At 49.7% G+C, this 26903-nt stretch overlaps 2 long non-coding RNA genes across 3 annotated transcripts in view; both read right to left on the bottom strand.

Annotated features, from left to right (window-relative positions):
• The window catches only part of LOC127606044 (uncharacterized), a 67748-nt gene extending 60419 nt beyond the window's left edge, over positions 1–7329 (bottom strand). The window contains exon 1 of the long non-coding RNA XR_007963720.1: positions 6473–7329. This is a non-coding gene — a long non-coding RNA (uncharacterized LOC127606044). The remainder of the gene's footprint in view (positions 1–6472) is intronic.
• The window catches only part of LOC127606045 (uncharacterized), a 129579-nt gene that overhangs the window by 94310 nt on the left and 8366 nt on the right, over positions 1–26903 (bottom strand). Inside the window, exon 1 of one of the 2 annotated variants that reach the window (XR_007963722.1) lies at positions 21675–22031. The exons of the other annotated variant lie outside the window; for it this stretch is intronic. This is a non-coding gene — a long non-coding RNA (uncharacterized LOC127606045). Of the gene's footprint in view, positions 1–21674; positions 22032–26903 lie in introns of those variants that run through there. 2 annotated transcript variants of the gene reach the window in all.

The following is a 26903-nucleotide window of genomic DNA, read 5'->3' as shown; positions in this document are numbered from 1 at the left end:
CTGCTTCCAAATTATTGGGAGCGGTTTGTTGAAAGAACTTTTTTTTTTTTTTTCCAGCATGAATCTTCCAATATACTTATTGTACTGTTATCGCTACGTGTTAGATACTATAGGTATGCTAACGCAGGTCAACAGCAAGCCAAACTCATTTATTCATGAGCCAGGAAACTGAGTGTCTTGCTCCTTTATTACGGTCTTCTTGACGGCGTACAGTAAACAAAACATAAATACATACATACAGCTCAAAATGTGACAAACAACGATAAACAATGCATTTTCGCAGCACCTTCGCATGCTAATTAGCTTGTTAGCAGCGATTTAGCATTGTCGCTACGTCGTTAGCAACACTCTAAACTAGCGAATTTCCAATAACAATCTCCGAAACACATTTCTAAACAATGATAACACGAGCAGACTTACAAGCCGTTGCTTTCGAAGGTGAAACGAAAGGAATATAACTCAGGAGGGACCGGTCCGCAACGATCACGGTCACGCTTTCTGTAATGCGTCGTCCGTTGAAACGTGACGTCTGCTACCACAATGCACCGCGATAACTAAATGAATATTCTAAACGGAATTACCAGTAATGAAATGACCCAAAACTTTTACTGTGGGCAGAACTCTTATCAAAAGGCTCCTTTGAAGCAAACGCTCGGCTTGAATGGTAGGAGCGCCGGTCTAAGTGATGGCGGCGGCGGCGGCGACGGCGGGAAAATATAAGCCGTTGCGCAAAAGACAGCTGCCGATGGTTGCGTTTCTCCGCTCGCGGATAAAAGAGGACTGATATTTACCGCGCTCTGCCCCGTAAATCAAAAGCATTGGCGGGAAAGGCTGAATAGCGACGATCGCACAACGGCTAACGCTAAAGTCAAAATCGTAAAAACAATTTTTATTTTTTTTTAAGGAATGAGTCCATTCTCTTTTTAATCAAATTAGACTTTTCCTTCGCTGCCCTTTTGGTTCCAATGCCACGTTTTGATTAGTTTCGCCCCCCCAAGAATGTGTCACCGAAGGCCTTGTGATAGAAAGCCGTCGTTGTCCAGTAGCCCGGCCTGGGAATGGCGCGACTCTTATGAAATGCCTCCAAAAAACACGCCAGCCACGCTCATCCATCATTGGAGCGAGACAGCGCCGGCTTTTGTTTTTATCCCGTTTCTGGCTCGCGCACTGGACGGGGACTACTGGGGGGGGGGACTTGTAATGTGCGCTTGAGAGAAGAAAGACGGGACAACAGCTGAAACTGCGCCGAACATCCGCGAGTGCGTGCGTGCCGAGGGATGCGTTTGACCCGGTGTCAATTAGAGAGCCCGTATCGTTCCGTTCCCAGGGGGCGAGGCGGACTGAAATCGTTTCATTCATTTCAACTGATTATGCCGTTTCTGAACCCTCCCCCCCTTTCTACTCCCCCCTGCTATTTTTTTTTATTTTTATGGAAAGAAAAGTGGATCAAAGTAGCTCGACTTTTAGCAGCCAGCGGCAAAGTCAGAAAGTCACGTTTACTTGAACAACTGGGTGGACAGGGCGCGAAAACCCCCCAGCGCCAAAAAGATCCCAAAATCAGGCGGCAGTATTAGAACACTGGCCACAAAAAAAACTGACCGATTTGACTCCCCGAAAATGGTTTCGTCGGAGCCCAGACCGCACGGATGTTTGACCTCATACCAGAAAGGTCACGGGGGTCATTTTGGCCCCACTGAGCCCTTGACCTCTGACCCTTTCTGTTTCTTGCCTTTGCGGATTTTTCCAGGCGCGGCGGTTGCCTCCTCAACTAAAACAGAAGCGAGGTGCATCGGCGCACTGGCTGTCCGCCGCTCCCTTGAACGGGGTTCAAAGTTTGTTTCGGCGGATGGCCCCCCCCCCACCCCCCGTCGGAAACGTCCGCGCCGCGATGATATTGCGGGCCAACTCTCAAAGTGATTTCCTAATAAATCCCGCCGGTTGTGATTGCCGTTTGCCGGTGGCATACTCTGCAAATCAGCTTTTCACCAAATCCCCCCCCCCCCTGACAAAATGTGACCAACTATTGTTGTTCTTTGCCTCCATATCACTCTAATCCTCTTTCTGCCTCTCTTCTTCCTCCCTGCATCCCGCCATCATCCTCCCCCAATGCCTCAGTGCTGACCGATGTATGCTATGACTTGCGCTTTGCTGCGGGGGGGCTGGGGGGGGGGGCTAAGCTGTGTGGTCACACGATGCACATGTGTGTGTCCGTTTCATGTGCTTTGCTTTATGTTGGATTTTGGCTCTTTTGGAATATTGTGAACGCGTCCACGTCCGTGTCACGGGGGGGGCCTCGGTCGGAACTCGTGAGAGGAGCAGACGGATTTGGATGTTGCATGGCGCCCCCGCTGGCTCCTTTCTCAGGTTGACGCGTGCCCCCCCCCCCCCCCCCCCGCGTCTGCGGTTGGCTGCTGTTGTAGGTACGCCGCGGATCAGTTTAAACCTTACGGAGCTATTGTTGTGCTAAAGGGCCCCATCCTCTCTCGCGCTCTCTCTCCCTCTCTCCTATTTTCTAACTTCTTTGTTTGAGAATGCAAACAGCCGCGCTCGCGCTATATGTGAGGTCTAATACGGCAGTACAACAGTGTAACCAACCGGGCGTGGGGGGGGGGGCAATATCATTTTTGATTCAGAAGCTAGCGGTTAGCGCATGTGCCTCAACGTTCCGAGGTGGCGGGTTTGGTCAAGGGCCTCCTGCACTCCAGGCCCCCCCTTGCCTCCGTCTGTTATGGCTGATTTTTTATTTTTTTTGTTTTGTTTTGTTTTCGTGTACGAGTACAACGTCCTTTCCATCAACAGGATCGAGAGGGCAACCTAATTGAACCACAAGTAGACAAGATGAGGCGGCCCGGTAGTCCAGTGGTTAGCACGTGGCTTCACAGTGCAGAGGTACCGGGTTCCATTCCAGCTCCGGCCTCCCTGTGTGGAGTTTGCATGTTCTCCCCCGGGCCTGCGTGGGTTTTCTCCGGGTGCTCCGGTTTCCTCCCACATTCCAAAAATATGCGTGGCAGGCTGATTGGACGCTCTAAATTGTTCCCCCCGGGCCTGCGTGGGTTTTCTCCGGGTGCTCCGGTTTCCTCCCACATTCCAAAAAACATGCGTGGTAGGCTGATTGAACACTCTAAATTTTTCTCCCCGGGCCTGCGTGGGTTTTCTCCGGGTGCTCCGGTTTCCTCCCACATTCCAAAAACATGCGTGGCAGGCTGATTGGACGCTCTAAATTGTCCCTAGGTGTGAGTGCGAGTGCGAATGGTTGTTCGTCTCTGTGTGCCCTGCGATTGGCTGGCAACCGATTCAGGGTGTCCCCCGCCTACTGCCCGAAGACAGCTGGGATAGGCTCCAGCACCCCCCCCCCCCCCCGCGACCCTCGTGAGGATCAAGCGGCTCGGAAGATGAATGAATGAATGAATTGACAAGATGAATAGCGCGGTGCATATTTTTTTATTCGTTTTGTTACTAGCTGGATTTGTGTATTTTTCTTTTTCTTTTTCAACGGCTAGCATTTTCCATTCTTATTTTTTTTAAAATCGTTCATGTCCGAGGAACAACGTATCTACTTTCTTTGCCAACTCTGGAAGGTTAACGCTGACAAACTCCCCGGGGCAGAAACATTGTGCCACTCATGTGAAATGATTTTGCTATTTAACAAAAGGCAGCGACGCGACGGCGCTATCTCACTGATGCTCTCAGCAAAGTTTTCTTCATCTCAAGTATCTGTCCCTCAGCTATATGACCCCTCTCCCGCCTCTCCATCTTAATGCTTTTGATAAAACATCAGGCAGGGGGCCGGGGGGGGGACGAGATGGAAGCTTTATTTTGGCCAAAGCAGGCATCACCTAATATTACCGTTAATATCCGTCTGCCCTGGTCCGTCTCTCCGCTGGCCCGCATTAAGACGATGTCCGTCTTCTTTTCAGACCCAGCCACTCTGAACGGTCACAGAGCTTTTTGCCCCCCCAACCCCCCCAACCCCGAGGCCTCTAAAGCCCACTGATGAGCATCTGCAACGGCCCAGAGGCGATGAAAGTGTGCGAAATGGGAGGAATGGAGTGGCGAAGAGAGAGAGTTGAGGGTGAAGGAGGGACGGGACAAAAGGAGAAGAGAGGCAAGAGAAGAGGCCTCAAGGATGCGAAAGTAGGAGAGAGCAGGGCCCACAGAAAAAAGAAAAGGAGGCCGAGTCTTTAGGAGGAGGCCAGGCGGCACTAAGCGCGTCTCTGTTGCTGCCCAGTCAGGCCTGCCGTCCCCGAGGCCGGCAAAAACCATCACCCCCCCCCCCCCCCCCCTTGACTGCTGACTGACTTTCCGCAAATCTACATTTGGATTGCTGGCCTTGGAGGAACTTTTCAGAGGACAATCTTTAAGCCCAAGACTGGCTCTCATTGAGGTGACCTTCAAGTTCCGGTGCTGTGAAAATGGATTTGCCCCCCCCCCCCCTTCCCTGATTTCTGTGCATATTTATCACACGCAAAGCTTTCACCTCATTCAACCAATTTTGATATCACGCGCGGGGACAACCCAAGGGAATCCAGAATCCAAGTTCTAAATGTCACTTTCATTTATCAATGCGCAGAAAACAAACATTCCAGGGAGTGCTGGACCAGCTAAAAGACTCCAAAAGGCATCTTGACGTTCCTTAAGACTTTTGGAAAAACTTTCTGTGGACTAACGAGTCCAAAATGGAAGTTTTTGGAAGATGCGCCGCCTCTTACATCGCATAATGGCATCACATTTGAATAAATACAACATGATGCCAACATTGATGCGGCGTGATGGTCTGGGGGCTGCTTTGCTACCTCTGGACCAGGACAACTTGCTGCGATTGATGGGACAATGAAGTCTGCTACCTACCAGAAATTCCTGAGGGAGAACGTCTGACCATAAATCAGGTAGCAGGACAACGATCCGAAACACACAAATCCGCCTCTGAATGGCTCCAAAAATAAGAAATTAAAGTTTTGGAGTGCTGCGATTGGCTGACAACCGATTCAGGGTGTCCCCCGCCTACCGCCCGAAGACGGCTGGGATAGGCTCCGGCACCCTCCGCGACCCTGGTGAGGATTAAGCGCTTCGGAAAACGGATGGATGGATGGTTATGGATATGAATCCAATGAACTGATTCAGTACCGGCCAATTCTAGACCAAGTCTGAAAAGACGGTTTAAAAACGTCTTTGGGAGTGAATGAGTTAAGATGCTGAGGTGTGACCTCAAACGGGCAACTCATGCTAGAAAACCATCCAATGTGGTCAATCTTAAAAATTCACACGCTATACGGCCAGGTTAGTGCTCACAACAGGCAATTCGGCCCCCTGTTATTTTGGCTCAAAGTAAACCGGGCCCAATGTGGCGCTGGGCAATTAGAAACAATGGACATGAACGAGATTGCTGCAACTTGAAAGGATAAAAAAAAAAAAAAAAAAAATCAGACACATCAATTCAAACGGCATCACCGCAACGAACTGTCATTCCTGTCGCGGTTTGTGGTCCCGGCATGCATGCGCAGGTACGGGTGCGCGCATGCACAGACGCAGCTAGTGGCCTGCGGGCTAATTGCTAGATTGGGGCAGATTTTCCTGTTCAGTTCAGGGCTGTAATTGTGAGCGGAGAGCAATGACAGAGCTTCAAGCTGAGAGGACAAATCACCGGGGGCCACCGATTATGATGCCTCTCTGTGTGTGTGCGGTGTGTGTGTGTGTGTGTGTGTGTGTGTGTGGAGAGGGTGAAGGGTTAAGTCAAACATCACTCAATTCCCAGGTTTCTGTGGCACTGACCTCAAACAGACACGCATAAGACCCCCCCCCCCCCACACACACACACACGCAGGCTCCGTTTTACTGTTGAACAACTTGAAGAAAATGAAGTACCAACGAATACACGGAACCAGGTTGTAATATATTCATGAACGCAGGCGTTTCTCATCGGGAGGTCAAAGGTCACCCGCTGGCCCTGTATTATTATCATGCCATCCTACGAGCAGCTGCGCATCCTCGCTGGAGGCGGACGTAAATCCAAATACGATTTGTACTTGCTAATTGAACATGATCTCCCCCCCCCCCCCCCCCCGCCGCACATGACTCCATGTTGACCAAGCTCGCACCCTCTACAGACGTGACACCTCTGATGCCTTTCGACACAAAGCCGGATTAACATCAACTCCACTGCCTCATGGTCGCACTTGGCCTCTTTTTTTTTTTTTTTTTTTCCCCCCTCTGCCGCAGGAGGTCTCGTTAGACCGGCCGGGTTCCCGCCGAGAGAAAATAATGGCAAGGCATACTCCGAGCATGCGGCGAGGCAATGCGCGTTTGACATGCATCAACACACTTTCGGCGCCAACGAGGGCCCATAAACAACAACACCGGCGTGTGTCACCGCAACACAAAACCCTTTCTGCCAAACTCGATTTTCAAGAAGAGCCAAAAAATGCAGAATGAAACCGTCCGAGCGACAGAGAACGTAACTTCCACGCAGTCTTACCCGTCGATGATGTCACGGCGGTTGTTCTGACAAGGCCGGCAATCCCGTTCTCTGATTGGACGTCGGGCTGCTTCGCCGCCGAGCATTCCCTCGCAGGAAAACGAACTTCCTTTACGGGTTATTTGGTGGAAGAAAGGCTTTCGTGTCCTTGGCCGGCAACAAGTCGTTCGTCTTGGCGCTCGCCTCCAGCGGCGGGGCCTTTCGGCGCGCCTCGCCGGCTCTCCTCCAGGCAGCGTCGCCCGCCTACCCTCAGCCTGGGCTTTCCGCTCAGTGTTCAAGGGGGGAGAGAGCCGGCTCGGAATGCTGTGTGGCTCTAGACGTTTTGTCCAAGCCCTAGGTCTCTTTTCACTGAGGCAAGATTAGTTCATACAAAAACTCAACAATACACCACTGAAAGCCATTGTTGATATTCAACATTTTTCACATAGCGGAGCAGAATAGACAATGCGGCAGCCGGGAAAGCACGAAGTGGACTTGGGTGCCTGATGGCTGATGGTATCAAGAGCTCAGCGAGGGCCTTAATCCTTTTGTGTGTACACACACACACACACACACACACATACATGCGTACGCACGCGCACAAATGGACAGACTTTCCGCATCTTGGAGGCGCTAAAATCAATAAAGCCCGTCTGCATTTGGATCAGCGGGTGGGTGAATGTGATAGGGAGGATAAAGAAAATACGCTTTGCGCCGTGTGTGGTATCGCACCCGGCATGCGCGAGAGGTTTGCGTGAAAAGATTAAGGTCACAACATCCATCGGTGAATAAAGTCATGCTGCAGAAGATGACCTCAGACACTTTTGAAAAAAAAAGAGATCTCTGTAGTATCCATGCGTATACGTAACTTTATCGAGCTAGCTTGACTGCAAGTTTCGCCTTCACGGGACACATAAAATTATGCTGCGGGCCAGAACTGCCCCCCCCCCACCTTGAATTTGACACCTGTGCTGGAGATGAAGAACAAGTATTTATCGTGAGCCATTTCAACATGATGGCTCACGATATGTTGAGCTCACGCGGTTCCGCTAACGGATGGATGGACTACGCGGTGATTTAATTGGCAAGTAGTATGTTAAAAATGGTTTACAAGGAGAACCCCCCCACAACCCCCAACAACTATGACTAGCCGAGTTTCCTCAATCGCAATAACTCAACCGTGTGAGTACAGCTGGTTCGTGCGAACCCGTCATGTCATGTCGAGCTCATAAATCGTGTCGCGCAGACTGAAGCGTTTCATAAAAGGACCGTTTAAAATGTTTGCTAACATGGCGATCCGTCGAGTCGGAGTGAGACATGTTAATTGTGTGCTAATGACATGTAATGAATGTCATCAGCCCCCGAAGCTTCGGCTAACGAGCTAAATGAACTGGCACTAATGGGGCCGTTAGCTTATCTAAGCGTGTAACGCTAGCGACCGACGTAACGGGGCCCGTTCTGCGTCGACGGAGGCGGCCATGTTGCGTGGGGCGTGACTTTTGCTCTTCTTTTTTTTTTCCCCCCCGTCATGTCAACGCAATTCCACCCGGGAAAGACGGCATGCTACTTATTTCTGGCGATGCCGCCCAGTCTTGGTCCTCATTTTTGGCCCCCCCGACTGGGGGCTCCAGATCCCAAAATGTCCAAGTGCCAGGCTTTCGCCGTCTCCCCATTTCCGCGAGGTAGCAGACAAGATGAAAAAGAGGAGAACCAAGGGAGGGGATAATTGCGCTCTCTGCGGGGGAGGGGGGGGGTGTGGGGGGGGTTCCTTTCCAAAAGCCCAATTGACAGCTGATTGATGGCTATCTCTGCAGCCCGACAAAGAGCGTCATTAGCATATCTAAAGCCATGTACAGTACAAATGGGGCAAACAGTAAATTACACGTTACCTCTGCTCCTCTCTTTCTCCACTCCTTACCTCTTTCTCTCTCTCTCTCTCTCTGCCTCTTCACACGCTGGCTCATTCAGACCCCAAAACTTGGAAGGCAGGAAAACAAAACAAAGTATGCTTCTTGTCTCTTGTGTAAGCTCAGTACAGCTTGACAGTTTCTTTTCAAAGGCACTCACAAAAGGCCTGAATACCGACAAACATGCGCGCGCGCGCACTAGCAAAATCGGTCTCGGGGGAACCGTGCGCGCTCCCCCATTGGCAAAACGCCCTTGCGCAAGGCACTTCTGATATCCCTCGTTAGTCAGTTGCGCCAATAAAAAAGTATCGGAAGCCCTGGTGGGCCATCCAGGTGGGAATTCTTCCAAGACAGTGGGAGAAAGCTACGCCTTTAAGTCGTTTTGAGGTGTTGATGGGCAAACTTGCCTTTAGATTAGTCCGGCAAATATTTAAAAAAAAAATCAATCAATCAAAATTAGAACCCGCTTGTCATTTTTTTAAAAAAATAGTTGCGCAATGAAACGCTTTTGTTGTAGCTCATCCTAAACACAACAAGCGCTAACGTAGGCTAAAGCTATTTTCAGGCCATATTGCGCACTCCTCGTGAGTACACGCACTCTTCTCCCTCCGTTTTTTTTTTTTAGTTTCTGCCTCTCCGCCACTTTAGGACGGCAATCTGTTCTGTAATTGTTCATTCATGGTGTGAAATCTTTAAATGGAGGGAGGGGAGGGGGGCCTAGCCTGGCGCTAAGATAATGACTCACTGCGCGTCGTTAGCTACCGTAGCAAAATTACCGCTTGGTGCGGATCCATGATGCTACAATGAGAGTGATTAGTCTCGTGTCTAGTCTGCGCACACGGATGCCTTGCGCTTAAATCGAACTCGCCGAAAGATAAAACCTGGTCATCAGAATATCCACTCCATCTTCTAATCCCATTTCCGGGATTTGGGATGAGATGATGAAATCCACTTTCCACTCAGACCGCCAAGTTCCTCCGCCGGATTGGCTTTCATTGGAATACGCTCGCGATTGACTTCCGCAAACTTATTCCGCACTTTTATTTCACAAGAGGTCATTCCTGACGTCGCCGACCGCTTTGTAACAATCAATTACTCGGCGAGACTCTTAACGCACATGACTCGCCATAATCCTCGTCAAGCCAAAAGCTGTTGTCGTCGTGACAGCAGGTGCTCAAGCCTCCTCGGTAACACCATCTGAGCCCCATGAGACAGGAAATGCTGCAAGGACTACTTACAAGCGCCTACTTAATGAATTATGTACTTACACTCGGGCAACTACGTGGCACACACACGGCCGGACTCGCCCTCCCGCGCACGGCGGGCGGGAACGCAAGACAAAAGCCGCGTGTTAAATGCGGGGAGATGATCGTTGGCAAGCATTTACATGATAGTGCCGCACCGACAGAAGCTCTCCAGAGCCTTCTCAAATCCCCCCCCCCCCACCCCCCCCGGAAGGACAACTGTCAGCCCCCGGGGGGCAACTACTCTCACGGTATGTGTTAGCCGAAGAATAGCGCATTTAAAATTCAAACAACCTCCCCGCGTTAAAAATTCACACGGCGTGAAGCGCGGACGTTAGCAAGCGCGGACGTTAGCAAGCGCGCACGTTAGCAAGCGCTGACTTTAGCAACCGCTAGCGCGTTTTTAACGAGGGAGCTGCGGCTACATCCGGCCGACGGTTGACGACAGCGCAAGGGATGAGATTTTCATACCAATCCAACGGGCATATAGATTCATTCATTCATTCATTCATCTTCCTAACCGCTTGATCCTCACTAGGGTCGCGGGGGGTGCTGGAGCCTATCCCAGCTGTCTTCGGGCAGTAGGCGGGGGACACCCTGAATCGGTTACCAGCCAATCGCAGGGCACACAGAGACGAACAACCATTCGCACTCACACTCACACCGAGGGACAATTTAGAGTGTTCAATCAGCCTGCCATGCATATTTTTGGAATGTGGGAGGAAACCGGAGCACCCGGAGAAAAGCCACGCAGGCCCGGGGAGAACATGCAAACTCCACACGGGGAGGCCGGAGCTGGAATCGAACCCGGTACCTCTGCACTGTGAAGCCCCACGTGCTAACCACTGGACTACCGGGCCGCCCCGGGCATATAGATATACGGGAATATTTCAAAATGGACGGTGATATGCTCCCTCTTACGAGTACCAGTCAAGAGGCGAGCGGCGGGATTCTTGGACCAACTGGAGACGCGTAGTGTATCACTATTTGGGAGACGTGACGAGAAAGGACTGATTTTTATACGTAGGCCGCCCGGTGCACATAAACGTCGGAGCAAATACGACCGTTGCTTTGCCGTAGCTTACACATGTAGCATTTCAAGTGTAGAACAAGTGGAGAGTCTAATCTCGGTTGGAAGTCGGATTCTCGTTACGGTATACGGAAGCGCGATTAATCAACATATTGATTAGCAGTAATTATCATTCCACTGTGTTTAACTCAGCAGGTGAAGTCTTCTGTGTGTGTGTGTTTGGGCAGTCATGCATGCATGTGTGGCTCCATAGGTGTGTGTGTGTGTGTGTGTGTGTGTGTGTGTGTGTGTGTGTGTGTGTGTGTGTGTGTGTCTTTGTCTTGCCTGTCACCCTGAAGGTTATCTCCATGGTGGCAGCATTGTCAGGTGACAGCCGCATCCCATGATGCCAAGCGAGACGTCAAAAAGTCCTTCCAAACGAGGAGCTCTTGATGAGTCGGAACACACACAAACACACACACACACACACATACACACACACCTGCGCAAAACGCAGCGCGCGGACGTGTCTTGTGCGCTTCAGGAGAGAAGGGCTGCTCAGACTTTGATAAGCTATCACATATCCCGGGCCAACGCTCTCTAACTGCACATCAGCCCAAAAGGCACTGCGTGACAAGCAAATCAAGCGCGCCCAGACCAGACACCGCGGCAACCAAAAAAAAAAAAAAAAAGCAAACAAATGCAAACGAGCCGCCGATATGGAAAAGCTACATTTGACCGAAACGCATTTGAAAAGGAAGAGAGCCCCCCCTTGATGTGCGAGCGGCTACCCCGGAAATAACCCCCCTCTTGGTAAAAAGCCTGTAATTTAGAAAACATGCTTGTTGCACAATTTATCCCGGAGCACAGCGTGAAGGCCATAAAAGCCATTATGTGGTGCCAGCGGGCACACTTGGTTCTAAAAAACAGAATGACTTATCGGTGGAACAATATTTTTTTTTTTCTAATGTCAGGATAGGTGATCGTCAACACATTTGAGTGCCATGAGACTTGAGGAGGGGGAGGGGGTCAATTTATCACGTCAGTCTGACTCAAGTGGATTTACAAAATACATTTTAGTTTCATCCAGAAAATGGGGGGGAAACGAACTTTCTTGCGATTATGCCACGAGCGACCTTAAAATTGGACACTGACTTTCTGTTGTAAGATCTGATCCGCGTGTTATTAAAAAAAAAAAAAAAAAAAAAGAGCTGATGAGGAGTTTCTACTGATGAGTACATACGACTGTAGATAATAATAATAATAATAATAGTAATGGGCGGCCCGGTAGCCCAGTGGTTAGCACGTCGGCTTCACAGTGCAGAGGTACCGGGTTCGATTCCAGCTCCGGCCTCCCTGTGTGGAGTTTGCATGTTCTCCCCGGGCCTGCGTGGCTTTTCTCCGGGTGCTCCGGTTTCCTCCCACATTCCAGGCTGATTGAACACTCTAAATTGTCCCTAGGTGTGAGTGTGAGTGCGAATGGTTGTTTGTCTCTGTGTGCCCTGCGATTGGCTGGCAACCGATTCAGGGTGTCCCCCGCCTACTGCCCGAAGACGGCTGGGATAGGCTCCAGCACCCCCCGCGACCCTAGTGAGGATCGAGCGGCTCGGAAGATGAATGAATGAATGAATGAATGAATGAATGAATAATAATAATGCATTTTATTTATAAGCGCCTTTCAAGATGGCCGGAAAACCTAATATGGTGGCACCTCTAAATTCTGGTCTAAATTCTCAAGTTACCAAACGCCTCAACAGGAAAAGTTAGTGTCGGGGGGGGGGGGGGGGGGGGTTGTTTGTTTTTTTTAAACACCATAAGTGACAACATTCATTCATCTTCCGTACCGCTTGATCCTCACTAGGGTCGCGGGGGGTGCTGGAGCCTATCCCAGCTGTCTCCGGGCAGTAGGCGGGGGACACCCTGAATCGGTTGCCAGCCAATCGCAGGGCACACAGAGACGAACAACCATTCGCACTCACACTCACACCTAGGGACAATTTAGAGCGTCCAATCAGCCTGCCATGCATATTTTTGGAACGTGGGAGGAAACCGGAGTACCCGGAGAAAACCCACGCAGGCCCGGGGAGAACATGCAAACTCCACACAGGGAGGCCGGAGCTGGAATCGAACCCGGTACCTCTGCACTGTGAAGCCAACGTGCTAACCACTGGACTACCGGGCCGCCCTAAGTGACAACACATTGAACTATTTGATTTTTTTTTGCCCAATACGACCGCCATTTTCAGCGGTGTTTGGCCGACTCTCACCGTTCTCCGGGCCAACGATCCCCCACTCTCGGGGTCTGTCGCGGTGGACGGGATAGGACGACACCCTCGGTGGCAATTTACGTCTCATCTGTAATTATCGTCACCGTGGCGCCATTCGTCAAGAGGCAAGAGGGCCTCTCGTGGGGAAGGCAAGCATTTGCCGTTAAGACGGGCATCAACTGCTATTAGGCCCCCAAGGCTGAGGTGCGGGTGCGCGTGCGTCCGTTGGTGTGGCGGGAGGGACAACGAGGATGCATCTCTAATTGCACAACGCTGTGTGATTAATTACACAGTCCGCCTTTTTGGTCTTTTTTTTTTTTTTAACGCTGAGGGTGATGTTGAGAGGAAAAATACGTATGGAAGAAAATGCGGGGGAGGCAAATTGAGGATAAGTGAACGTGGGATGAACGGCGACGGTGACAGAAATAGACACCGACGGAGGCAACGGGCGAAGCGAGTGAAAATCCAGGCGAGGAATCGGAAGCGAGGAGACGGCGGGGGAGAGCTGAAGTGTTTTGTCAGGTGCCGCGGGTCTAATTCCCACCTGACAAAGAAGCTTTCAATGGCGGGCAAATTGCAACTTGTCACTCAGCAAATAAACTGCCCTGATAACTGATTAATCAGGCCCCACCTGGGACACGTACGAAAAAACTTTTGACGGTACGGTGCCGTACGGCTTTCGAATTCATTCCGTGGCCATGAACGCAACCATGCTTTGCGCTTCGGACTTATAACGGGGCCTGTCGCTTGGCGCTGCTGTATTTTCTTTCAAGCTAACATCATCATCTTTATAACATAATAATAACATAATAATAACATCATCTTTGAATCACGAGGTGGGGAGGTGGCGGGGGGGGGATCTGCGTCCATCGCTATTTGTGTTTTTATCATTTTGCTGTATACGCGTGCTCCTACGCGAGAGGTATCAGATTTTTTTTCTTTCCCCCCCGATTTGCCATTTCGATTGGTTCAAATCCCACCCGGGCCTCTTTCGCACGTGGATATCAATTGCGATGCATCCGGAAGTATAAACGGCTCATCCGCCAGGCAAACGCTTGCGCTCTTAAACCAATAGGATTGCCCCCCCGTGGCAGCACGCTGCCTCTCGCAGGTTAGTCTTGGCACTACGACAGCCATCAGGCGCGTGGCCGCAGACTCGTAATTATCAGATTTTATTTGGACGAAATAAAATTGAGTTCATTCAACGCGCCATTTTTTTTTCAGTGTGTAAACAACAAATTCGGGGGGGGGGGGGGGGGTTGTTACACAAGAAAAAAAAAAGATCTGGCTCTCCAGTCACCTGGTGGCAAAGACAACAATGGGAGAAGGAGAGAATTCAATTACGGAAGGAAAGAGCTGGTGATAGACCAAGAGGATCAGCTCTGATCATCGCCTCTTTTTTTTTTTTTCTTCTTCTCCCAAGATGATAAGAAGGCTTAAACACACACACACACCCACGCAACGCACGTCAGTCAATATTGGCACACACTGACCCCCGCCAGGAAAAAAGCCATTTGGAGTGACATCTACTCTCGGGTGTTTATTAAACCTTTCCAACCTCGTTCTCTCTGAACCTGAAATGCGGCCCCTCCGTTTCGGAACGCTGGCGTGGTCGTGGCCCCTGAGCGGAGCTGTGATTGGACAACAACACCGTGACATGGTCCAGGTCTGGAAAGGCCACACCGACAGGCCCAAATGCTGTGCACCCCCTCCCTCCCCCCGCCTCCACCCCACGTGTGTCCATCTCCTCCAAACAAAACCTCTTCATCCACAGCACAATGGAGCCTCTCGTGAAAGGCGATCATTTTCGCTAGCCGCGGCCTCCAATGGCGACTGGGAGGAGGAGGAAGGAGGGCGACACGGGAGGACCGGGGATAGTTTTGGAAATTGGATCACAGCCGAGTGTTGTCGCTTTTTGCATTTTTATCAGCGGAGCCCGATGCCAAGAGGTCATCCGACACACAATGGCTGATGAATTTAAAAATGCGCCTGAGCGGGATTTTCATTTGCAATTTTCAATTTGATCAAGCGGCGTCGGCCCTCTCAGGATAGCTCCGCCGATAACCGTCTTCCAGCCTGTCTGCGCTATCGCTACCGCCTGTCACCAGCGTCAAGCAGCTGTGTTGCAACCAGCAAGGGACTTTTTGAAAGATGATGTATAAATGGGGGGAGGGGGGGTGCGGGGGGGGGGGGGGGGTTAATCCGGGAAAAAAAGATAAATAATCATATGTGCGAAACAAAGATGGCGCCCTCCCTTCAAAACAACTATTTTTAACAGATTATTTTTTTAATGAACAAATGAAACTGGTCTGGTGACCTTTAACCCTTTCTGGGTCACCATAGTGGACGGATATTCAAACTTTTTTTTTTTTGTTTTTTTTTGCCCCCTTACTTGAAAGTAACACCAGTGACGCTTCATTGTCAATTAATTCCACGTTCATTATCGGGCAATTTCGAAGGGGTTTTAATTTTTTTTTTTTTAGTGGCTCATTACCATTTCAAGAGTAAGCTTGCTTGTAGTAGAAAAAAAAAAAAAGAAGAATGATGAGGATGAGCAAGGAGCCAACGCTTCCAAAGCCGTTTCGCACCTGACAGCGAGACGGGGGGCGGGGGAGACGGCCATCTTGGCAACCAATCGCGGCGGCCTTGCCCGATTCATTTGAGCAGCTGTGTCTCGTCAAGTGGCAACGGTGGGAGGAGCCAAAGCTGAATACCGGAGATGCGTTCAAGACCATTTCCAATCCAGAAGGACAAGCGCCCCGATGAGCCCCCGCCGACTTGTTGACGTCCGTGCGTCCTTCGCGGATTCTTTTCGACGACTGCGACTCTGTCAAGTTGTTGTCGGGGTTTTTCCATCGTTAAATTTGAAAATATCTGCACGCCTGCCATGATGAGTAAGAGCCATAAGGGCCCCCGACAAGAACAAAACTAAAGTAGATACAATTGATTCCCAGTTGGTGAAAAGGAAATTAGCGCCTAGCTTAGCGGGAGACCTGACGCGGAGGTATCGGACCAGTTTGCGAGGTCACTTAATGCTTTGCTTGTCACACATTCAGACATGACAATGGCGTGAACAATTAACATATCGTCACTCTCGGGGCGGAATCGGCGGACTGGTCGCGCAGTGAAAATGATTTCCAGTAAATGCCGATAAAAAAGACGTCCTTGAATTCATATGACAATCCTTCGGTCCAAGTTATATTTTGGTTAATATTGTATTGCTATCACATGGTTGCTCATCACAGCATGCGTCTTAAATGGACTTTTCATTGTATGACGGACAACGCGATGTGAATAAATGTCTGTCATCCGTATCTTGCATTCAACACTCCATGTCATCATTTGAGCACTTTTGCCCTTGGTTGACGGAAATCTTGTCGGGCTAATCTATAAAGCATCGTAGTCCAAGGTAAGAACTGAATGACGGGCAACGAGATCTAGAAAGAGCAAGAAAAAAAAAAAAAAAAAACAGGATGGCCTTGAGTGTCATAGAAAAGAGCTGGAAGTGTGTGTGTGTGGTGAAAGGGGGTGTGGGGGGGGGGTGCACGGCTGTGTGACAGAGTCTCTCTGCATTAATTGCTTAAATTGAAGCGCTGCCACGTCTACGAGAGACGCTTTGATATGATAATGGCCGCCTTCTCGGCTCAGGAGAGGCTCGCTATAGATGTGTGTGTGTGTACTGTGAGTGGTTTGTGTGTGTGTGTGTGTGTGTGTGTGTATGTGTGAATGCCATGCACCTGCCAATACGCCGCTGTCTCCTGTCTCCATCACCATGAGAGCCCGGCTGAGTTAGACCCACAGATGACCCCCCCCCCACCCCCCGGCCCCTCCACTACGCCCCAGAAAAAAAAAAAAAACTCATCATCTTGGCAACCTTGGTGACTGAAGACTGAACGCAAGCGCTTGCTGACAGTTTCCACGTCAACACAATTCAATTCTGTGTATTTGCAATTCAACATGCCGAGTAATTATCAGTGAAAAATAAATTCCGATCCTAACCGGTGCTTATTTGCCTTATTTTTTTTTTCACCTTTCCATGTTTGGAAGTTGCTTGTACTGTATAGAGACGGAGAGACTTGAATAAAACAGCTCGGTCAATATGACGGGGAGGACATTATAAGCGCTATTCTTTCCCCCCCAAAAAATGAAGCGTTTTCTGAAACTGCAACACGATGTCGGGGAAAAAAAAAACCTTCACACCCTTAAAACGGAACTGCAGAAGCAACTTGATTAGTTACCCATTTGGAGGAACTAGTTCAATGTCAACAAAAAGTTCTCGGCATTCATTCATTCATTCATTCATTCATTCATTCATTCATTCATCTTCCTAACCGCTTGATCCTCACTAGGGTCGCGGGGGGTGCTGGAGCCTATCCCAGCTGTCTTCGGGCAGTAGGCGGGGGACACCCTGAATCGGTTGCCAGCCAATCGCAGGGCACACAGAAACGAACAAGCATTCGCACTCACATTCACACCTAGGGACAATTTAGAGTGTTCAATCAGCCTGCCACGCATGTTTTTGGAATGTGGGAGGGAAACCGGAGCACCCGGAGAAAACCCACGCAGGCCCGGGAAGAACATGCAAACTCCACACAGGGAGGCCGGAGCTGGAATCGAACCCGGTACCTCTGCACTGTGATGCCGACGTGCTAACCACTGGCTACCGGGCCGCCGCACAGTCAACAGTCACGAGAAATGTTATTTTAGCCCCCCCCCCACACCCACACACACTTGTTCCGAATCCGTTTGACCGAGTCACCTCCCTCCAGGTTACCAACAGCACCGCATCATGCCGCCGAGCCAGTCCAACTCAATGGCAAGCCCCCCCTGATGATGTCATAGGTCAACGAGGCTGCCGTTCAAACGCCGAGAGAAAAACCGGGGCAACGGCCGACACGTTCCCGGTCATCGTTGTGTGCCGGAGGATTACTGGAAGTGTGTGCGTGCATGTGTGTGTGTGTGTGTGTGCGCGAGGTTTCTCCAACAAGCTTTTGAGGCGCTGGGTTGAGTCAGCGGGCCCACCCTCAAGCCACTGCTGCTCCGCGAGGAGAACGGAAGGACTGTGTTCCAGTTCCAAGGCCTGACGCATATGCACACAAAGGAAGGCCAGATCGCCGACGTGCACACGCGCGCACACACACACACACACACAAACACACACAAGTGGTCCTCACAAGAATAGTCATACAAACACACACACACACACGCACGCGCGCACGGACCTCCTGGTTGCTTGCTAAGCCAGGCTGACCTTTACTCAGCCCACCCACAGCTGACCTGTGCCGGAACCGTGTGACAAAGTGGGGGGGGGGGGGGGGTGGATTTTAGGAATGCATTAATTGCATCAACCACCAATTATAATTTTTTATTTTTTTTCATAGATGAGCTGGAGCCTGCGTGAGGCGCACCCTGAACTAGTCCGCCCCTAAAAAAAAGCAGGCAGCATCTGATAAGAGAGTCATTTGCCTCAATGGCCGTGTGGTGGCAGTTGCCGGAACACACCGTTGCCGACTCCATGTTGATCCGGAGCAACCCCGAATGCGCTCAGCGTTTGACACAAGATCTGCTGAACATGCACGAACCGGGATGTTTTCTTTTTTTTTTTTTTTTTCCAGCTTCCAGAAACGGTCTACAGATTCATGAGTCATGTGGTCATATGCACGGGTGGCATGAGGGACGGGCAGGGGTGGCAGTCACCCCCCCTACCCCCCAAGCCCCACCGCCCCGGTCCCCCCTCCAGTGCATGGGAAGAATGCTTTACACAAGCCGGGCTTCGTCTTCCGATGAGAAGGAATCCAAAAATGAGCGAACTGAATGAAAAAGCTCCTTATAAGCGCCTCAATCGGAATAAAGAATCCGAATGGAATTTTATTCGGCTTCACGGGGCTTGTATACGCGCTTCAAAATGGCGGCGTCGAAAGCAGAGCTCATCTGTGAGGGGGAGAACTCGTTTTCTAAGTACTTATCACTTGTTCTGAGTGAGACACTGCTTTAAAAGAAGTGTTAAAAGTCGCGCAACGAATGCTAAACACGCAAGGGGGAAAGAAAAAAAAAAAAATCACGTGACGCTCGTTTCCGTTGGGTCTCCGCGTGTCACGCGGCTGAACTGGTGAAAAGGAGAGAAGCGTGTCCACGGCAGATTGGAAAAAATCGCTTCCCACACAAACAGATCTTCCATTGGAATTACTTCAATTATTTTTCAATTTCTTGAAAAAAGAAAAGTGGCCGCTGGATTTACCGTATTTTCCACACTAAAAGGCGCACCGGATTATGGAGGCGCACCTTCAACGAATGGCCTATTTTGTCATTTATTTCATACATTGGGCGTACCGCGTTATAAGACGCAATCTACAATGCATCCACTAGATGGAGCTACGCTCGAGGAAACGCCAACAGAACGATCAGATGTCAGTCAAACGCATTTCATAAAGCAGCGACATTTTTAAGAAAATGGAAGGCTTTTAGGTGGGCCTTTTAGTGCGGAAAATACGGTACATTGATTCTCATTTTTCTGTGCTCATCACTAAAGTGAATAAATTGGCTGGATTTGTTTAGATTGAAAAAAGAAAAGTGGCCGCTGAATTTACCGTATTTTCCACACAAAAAAGCCGCACCGGATTATGAGGCGCACCTTCAACGAATGGTCTGTTTTGTAATTTATTTCATACATTGGGCGTACCGCGTTATAAGACGCAATCTACAATGCATCCACTAGATGGAGCTACGCTCGAGGAAACGCCAACAGAACAATCAGATGGGGTCGAAATATTACCTTAATGACCATACACAAGGCGCATCGGATTTTAAGGCGCGCTGTGAGCTTTTAAGAAAATGGAAGGCTTTTAGGTGGGCCTTTTATTGCGGAAAATACGGTACATCGATTCTCGTTTTTCTGTGCTCATCACTAAAGTGAATAAATTGGCTGGATTTGTTTAGATTGAAAAAAGAAAAGTGGCCGCTGGACTTACCGTATTTTCCACACAAAAAGCCGCACCGGATTATGAGGCGCACCTTCAACGAATGGCCTATTTTGTAATTTATTTCATACATTGGGCGTACCGCGTTATAAGACGCAATCTACAATGCATCCACTAGATGGAGCTACGCTCATGGAAACGCCAACAGAACGATCAGATGTCAGTCAAACGCATTTCATAAAGCAGCGACATTTTTAAGAAAATGGAAGGCTTTTAGGTGGGCCTTTTAGTGCGGAAAATACGGTACACTGATTCTCGTTTTTCTGTGCTCAGCACTAAAGTGAATAAATTGGCTGGATTTGTTTAGATTGAAAAAAGAAAAGTGGCCGCTGGACTTACCGTATTTTCCACACTAAAAGGCGCACCGGATTATGAGGCGCACCTTCAACGAATGGCCTATTTTGTAATTTATTTCATACATTGGGCGTACCGCGTTATAAGACGCAATCTACAATGCATCCACTAGATGGAGCTACGCTCGAGGAAACGCCAACAGAACGATCAGATGGGGTCGAAATATTACCCTAATGACCATACACAAGGCGCATCGGATTTTAAGGCGCCCTGTGAGCTTTTAAGAAAATGGAAGGCTTTTAGGTGCACCTTTTATTGCGGAAAATACGGTACATCGATTCTCGTTTTTCTGTGCTCATCACTAAAGTGAATAAATTAGCTGCATTTGTCCATTTCCAATTCAAACATTTGGGCGAGAAGGGAACAGAGGCCAAAATTAAAACATCTTTCCCCGCCCACCGCCCCCCCCCCTAAATAAACAACATTTTGGTCCAGGGACCTCGGTCTTCAACGTCACCTACTAAAGAATGGCCCGCACATACGGACGCATTTTGTTTTTTTTGGAATGCCACGTATGGCGGGCATGGAAATCACGGGGGGGGGGGGGGGGCAGATTGACGAGAGGGGGCTCCCCATCTGTGTTTGATTGCGACACGGGTGCCAGCTGACCGTCACACGCACACTGTACGAGTGTGTCTTTAGTGTGTACTTGTTGCCGCTGCTGCCAAAGGGGGGCCCTTTCCCATCCCTTGATGCGGAACACAATGTGCCTCTGTCACAGAGGCGGCCCCGTCCGTCAAAGCCGGGGGGGGGGCCTCTAACACACACACACACACACGCACGGCACCGCATCAACAGCCCAGTCCGACACACACGGGCAAGAAAGAGTAAAGTAGCACCTCGGCGTATGCTAACATCAGCGCCGCGATGTGACGTTGGCACACAAACGGCTCCCTAATTGCCACATGAATAAGAAGTGCTCAGCTGTGGCAGAGGTCAATCCGTGCTCACGCTCCCCCCCCCCCCCCCCCCCCGCCGCCGCTTTTCCCAGCCGACACACTCTCATTAGGGAAATATTTGTCCCAGTTGGGAAAAGGTGCAACGGGTGAGAAACGGGCTCATGGAGGATGTCGGATTTCCGCAACTAATTGCGCGGCCCTCGCGAATGTTGAGTTTCTTCGACATACGAGAGGGCGTTGATATTTCGGGGCGAACTTGAACGCAACGTGGTGTGTGTTGTTGTTGTCCCGCTCGTTCTGGCCCCTGAGAATGACTATTTAAGCGCGGGAAGTCGCGGGTGCGTGTGTAGCGTAAGAACTTTGAAGCGCTACGTTTTCGGAAGGCTAATCCTTTTCATTCATTCATTCATTCATTTTCCGTACCGCTTGATCTTCACTAGGGTCGCGAGGGGTGCTGGAGCCTATCCCAGCTGTCTCCGGGCAGTAGGCGGGGGACACCCTGAATCGGTTGCCAGCCAATCGCAGGGCACACAGAAACGGACAACCATTCGCACTCACACTCACACCTAGGGACAATTTAGAGCGTCCAATCAGCCTGCCACGCATGTTTTTGGAACGTGGGAGGAAACTGGAGCACCCGGAGAAAACCCACGCAGGCCCGGGGGAGAACATGCAAACTCCACACAGGGAGGCCGGAGCTGGAATCGAACCCGGTACCTCTGCACTGTGAAGCCGACGTGCTAACCACTGGACTACCGGGCCGCCCAAGGCTAATCTTGGTTCCATTTAAACTTAGAAAGTTGATTCAAATCTTGTGGATTGAACTTTGAACGAGTTCAATGGACTCAATTGTATTTTGTCAAACGGTCGCAGAAGATCGGGATTTTGGTTTTCAACATAAATGAATAGTCGACTTCAAAATGTAACCGGGGCGGCCCGGTAGTCCAGTGGTTAGCACGTCAACCTCACAGTGCAGAGGTCCCGGGTTCGATTCCCGCTCCGGCCTCCCTGTGTGGAGTTTGCATGTTCTCCCCGGGCCTGCGTGGGTTTTCTCCGGGTGCTCCGGTTTCCTCCCACATTCCAAAAATATGCATGGCAGGCTGATTGAACACTCTAAATTGTCCCTAGGTGTGAGTGTGAGTGCGAATGGTTGTTCGTTTCTGTGTGCCCTGCGATTGGCTGGCAACCGATTCAGGGTGTCCCCCGCCTACTGCCAGCAACACCCGCGACCCTAGTGAGGATCAAGCGGTTTGGAAGATGAATGAATGAATGAATGAAAATGTAACCGAATGCAATGAAATAAAAATTGCAGTCTTGTTTAAATATTCCTCTGAAAATGACTCACAAAACACACACACACACACACACACACACACACGCTCACAAGCGTGTGTGTGAGTAAGTTCTGCTTCCTCCGAATGAATGAAAGCTTGTGTTCTCTCTGGCTCTGGGCCCTCCTCGTGCAATTGAAGTAACAAATTGCCGCATCCTTCGAATGAAGAGCAGCAAAGCCTTGAAGGTGGTTTTGTCTGAAGGAATCAAGTCAAACTTCCTGCTTTCTGCCCTCCCCCCCCCCCCCCCCCCTCTCCCAAGACCATCTGACTGACTCTTGTGTCCTTTTGCAACTCGGGAGTCCAAAACCCCTTCCTCACTTTGCTTTGCTGGTTCAAAAGTCAAAGTGCAACCGGTGTGCTTAGCAACGCGCTAAGCTGTCAGCAAAAAAAGGGGTCTCGGATTGTTTTAAGTCTCGGAAAAGCTTGGTCTGATGTTTTCGACGAGTGCAGGGGGGGGGGAGCGAGAGCGAGAGCGAGAGACTCCGTCCCCGCCCAAGAGTTGAGAGCATCAACAAGTCAATAGAGCCTCGGAGACACCAGCTGGAAAGCAATGAAGGTGAGCGGGACTTATTCTAAGCCTCTTAGCGATTCCGCGAAATAGGGAAATCAATCCCCGGGTAATGACTAAGCACACCGCCCGCATCCGAGGAGGACTCCGGCCGACCTGTGGCTTGGGGAAGCCGGCGAGCTACGCTTGGATGTAGAGCCTTCTTAAGAGTGGCCGCCGTCTCCGATTTGAGAGAGGGGGGGGGGGGGGAGTGGCGCGCCATCGCCGTTAGCCGTGATGACAATGGTGACAAATACACAGACGGGTCATTAAGCGCCGTTTGAGGGACGCGCGTCGGGGTTGAAGTGACAGCCCGTCGACAAACTGTAGCCAAGGTGCTGAATGACCATGAAGATGACAATCCATCAAGCCCACCCCCCGCCCCCCCCCCCCCGACGCTTTTGGACATTTGGCCTTGCACTGAGAGAGGCATGTTTGTTTTCATATATAGGGCGCACCACATTATAGGACGCATAGAATATTTGACTAGGCTTGCATTATGCATCCACTAGGTGGAGCTAGACTAAAGGGAATACAACACAATACGGTTGTATTTATATTTCACTTTCACAATAATAATAATAATACATTTCATTTATAAGCGCTGCAGCCGTCACAAAGCGCTTTAAAATACCACGTCCGAGAAATCAGAATATTGATCCATATGTACGGCGCATTTGGATTATAAGGCGCACCGTCGTTACATTTCCTCCGTTTAATTTTGCAGAGTGGCCGCACAAAATAAAACTAACCGGCACAGATGCATTTTTTTTTTTTTTAACGGTCTACTTTTCCTGTATTTGGCCACTTGATTAAATAAAATGGGAGTGAATTTGACAAAAAGATTTTAATCGGTGTACTACTGCACAAGCGTTGGGTTAGTGATTCTGGAGAATTTAAATTTTTAAAAAAATATTTTTTTTTAATTAACTTTTTTATTTTAAATAAAATAAATTTTTTAAATTTTTTTAATTAAATTAAGTAACTTTTTTAATTTAAAAAAAAAAAAAGGAAACCAAAATTTAGATTAAGTTTCAAATCACCGCAGGGCCAAAATTCTGTTGTAAACCTCCAGTGACAGCTCGTAAAGGGAGATATTACGCTTGGTCATTATAAACTCCGTTTTATTACACGCATGAGCGAAATGCTTCTGTTATAGAAAGCCTCAAATGTTTTGAAAATGCATCTCCAAAAAAAAAAAATTAAAATAAAATCGGAGCCTCCTCGAGCTATCAAATGCACGGCGCGAGATGCAGATTTAACAAAGAGAGAAAACGTGAAGGGCGACCAGATAGCGATAATGAATGAGGAGACGGATACTACGGATGGAAAAACAGCAGACAGGCCTTGCTACTGTGACACCTGGGAGGTAATTTGCAACAACACAAAAGGGGGCTGCAGAGCGGGGCGGGGTGGGAGGGGGGGCATGAAAAAGGGTACAGGAGCGAAAATAGGTAAAGTAAAATCACTGTTTAATTTGAAATCCAAGAGTTTGGGGGGGCAGAGTTCATCCATAAGTGTAGCTGCTACAATAGCGCGCGCGCACACGCGCAAAAAAAATAATAATAATTTCACATTCTTTAATTTTCCCCGAATAAAATGGCCAGCCATTTCAGGGGCGAATAATTGTTTGAACCAATGATTTTATCATTAATCCGACAGCGGCCCCCGAGAGCTGGGGGGGTCACGCCAGAGGTTGATTAGGTACGAGGCAGCACAAAGAGCTCTCCAGTCGATGCCATTGAAAAAGGAGCAAGTCATTTAGATTTGCGAATTGGTCCCGAGGTTGCCGGTCTCGCTCCATTACAGGCCAGTTTCAATTTTCGCCTCACAATAAACATCAAGCCGGGGGCAAAGGAAATTACAGCGCCTCGGCCGTGTAGCCGAACGGATCGTCGGGGGCTCGGACAAGACGGCGCGGCGCCGCCCCGTCAGAAGCGGGTCATCAAAAAGTGCCGGAGCAGGAAAAAAAAAAACTAGCAAACGGGCAGAGTGACGGAACAAAACTCCAAACTTTTTGCCTCTAGAAAAGCTTTTACCAGCTAGCCAGATGGGGGGGGGGGGGGGGTAGCCGGGTATGCTGGTTGCCGCATACCCGAATACCCGAATACCACGGCGACGGGCTGTTTCGGTTACTTGAGCAGAAACAAAGTGAGGCCCTTTCCTCTGTGGAGTTTGCATGTTCTCTCCATCCCCGCGTGGGTTTTCTCCGGGTGTTGCGCTTTCCTCGCACCTTCCAAAAACATGAATGGCAGGTTAATTGGAGCAGTCGAAATTGTCCCGAGGTGCGATTGTGAACGGTTGTTCGTCGATGTGCGCCTTCGGGCTCGCGTTGCCAACATCCAAGCGATCAAGCATCATTTAACTTTATTTGTATTTTTTTTTTACCGTATATTCTATAAAGTCCCGTATGGCCACACTTGAAGAGGAAATAAACAAAAAAAAGCAAGGCACTAAAAAAATAATCCCTCTCTGTGATGGCATTAAGGACATTAAGCACTAGCATTTTTTTTTCCCTCCCTCCATCTGTGGCAGAAAATCAATCGTCGCGGCCCGCGAGGACAGTCGGAGGCTAATTTTACCCCGCATTTTCTCTGCCGGCTAATCCCGCCGCCAGGAGCCCGAGCACAGAGTGCAAGAGGAGTCGAGAAGAAAAGTAAGCGATGCCTTCTCTTAAATGAATTTTATCAGCATGAAAACAAAGTGACTACCTGAACAAAGTCTATTTTACAGAACCACTTCAAGAGCTTCCCCCCGCATCTCTTCTCTCCTCCGTGAGCCCCTTTGGGAGTATATATACAGCTATTAAATAAATAGGCACTCCTAAAAGTGACAGCAGCTCAAAAAAACAAACAAAACAACAACAAACAACAAAAAACGCACACAAGAAGGCGGCGCACCGTTAGCGCCATCTATTGTTCTCGATTTATGGCCCGGACGTGGCTTATTGACCGTCAATATGACTTAACGAAGGGCATAAGCGGGAGTCCGCAGCGCGTTCCAAGTTCGGTACAAATTCGGGCTACGCTGCCACCTTGTTGTGGCTTTGGGCAAGTGCGCCCGTCGCGGTGAGCCAAACAATTACGGTCGGGAGCAGATGAGGAGCACGTTCCGCAGCAAAGATCGTTCGTGCGAACTGATTATGTTTCGTTTTTTTTTTTTTTTTGCGTGTGTGTGTCAAAGCCGGAAAGAGCTTGAGGTCCCGAGCCGGTGGCCTGGATTCAACGCCGCCTAGTGGCGAGCAACAGTACAGCAGGGGATTGTGTTTTGAAAATCGTGCACAAAAAAAAAAAATGAAGAGCTGAGACACACTCCTGCACACCGGTGACCCCGGTGAGGATAGGTGAATTAGAAAATGGATGGATGGATGGACACTGGTACCCCCCACCCCCCCACCCCCCAGTTAATTTCTGCGTGGGCCTCAACAAAGCCTCCAATCACCTCTGGTCAGAGCGATGCAGTTGCTCATAAATAAGATGCTTCATCTGGCCAATAGAGCCAATACATCAAATATCTGCATTAGAAGAATCCCCCCCCCGGACCCCCCCAAAAAATATTGTGGGCGCGCTCGAGCTTTTTAAAGCTTGTCAAGTTTCAATGGCTGACGTCTCTCATCTTTTTATTTACTCCTCAAGGCATTTCTTTGACTTCCACAACGGCAGCAAGCGAGACTGAAAATCCCCCACGAATACGAGTCGCCCCTCCAAGGTAGCGCACGTGCGCGTTCTCCGCAGCGAGACCGTCAAGGGGGGGGAGCGCTATTGTTTTCGTCATTAAGGAAATGAAGCGAGGGGTGAAGTCTTGCGAGAGGGAGATATACTTGCGCCGAGTCATGGTACATGCTCCATCACAGGAGGCGCAACAAACACTTTTCTGCTCGGCTTCCCTCGCTCTCGGCGCCGCGGCCCGCAAAC

Source organism: Hippocampus zosterae, chromosome 8, assembly GCF_025434085.1.
Source record: "Hippocampus zosterae strain Florida chromosome 8, ASM2543408v3, whole genome shotgun sequence".
Taxonomy (NCBI): domain Eukaryota; kingdom Metazoa; phylum Chordata; class Actinopteri; order Syngnathiformes; family Syngnathidae; genus Hippocampus; species Hippocampus zosterae.
This window is presented reverse-complemented; position numbering and strand designations above follow the sequence as displayed.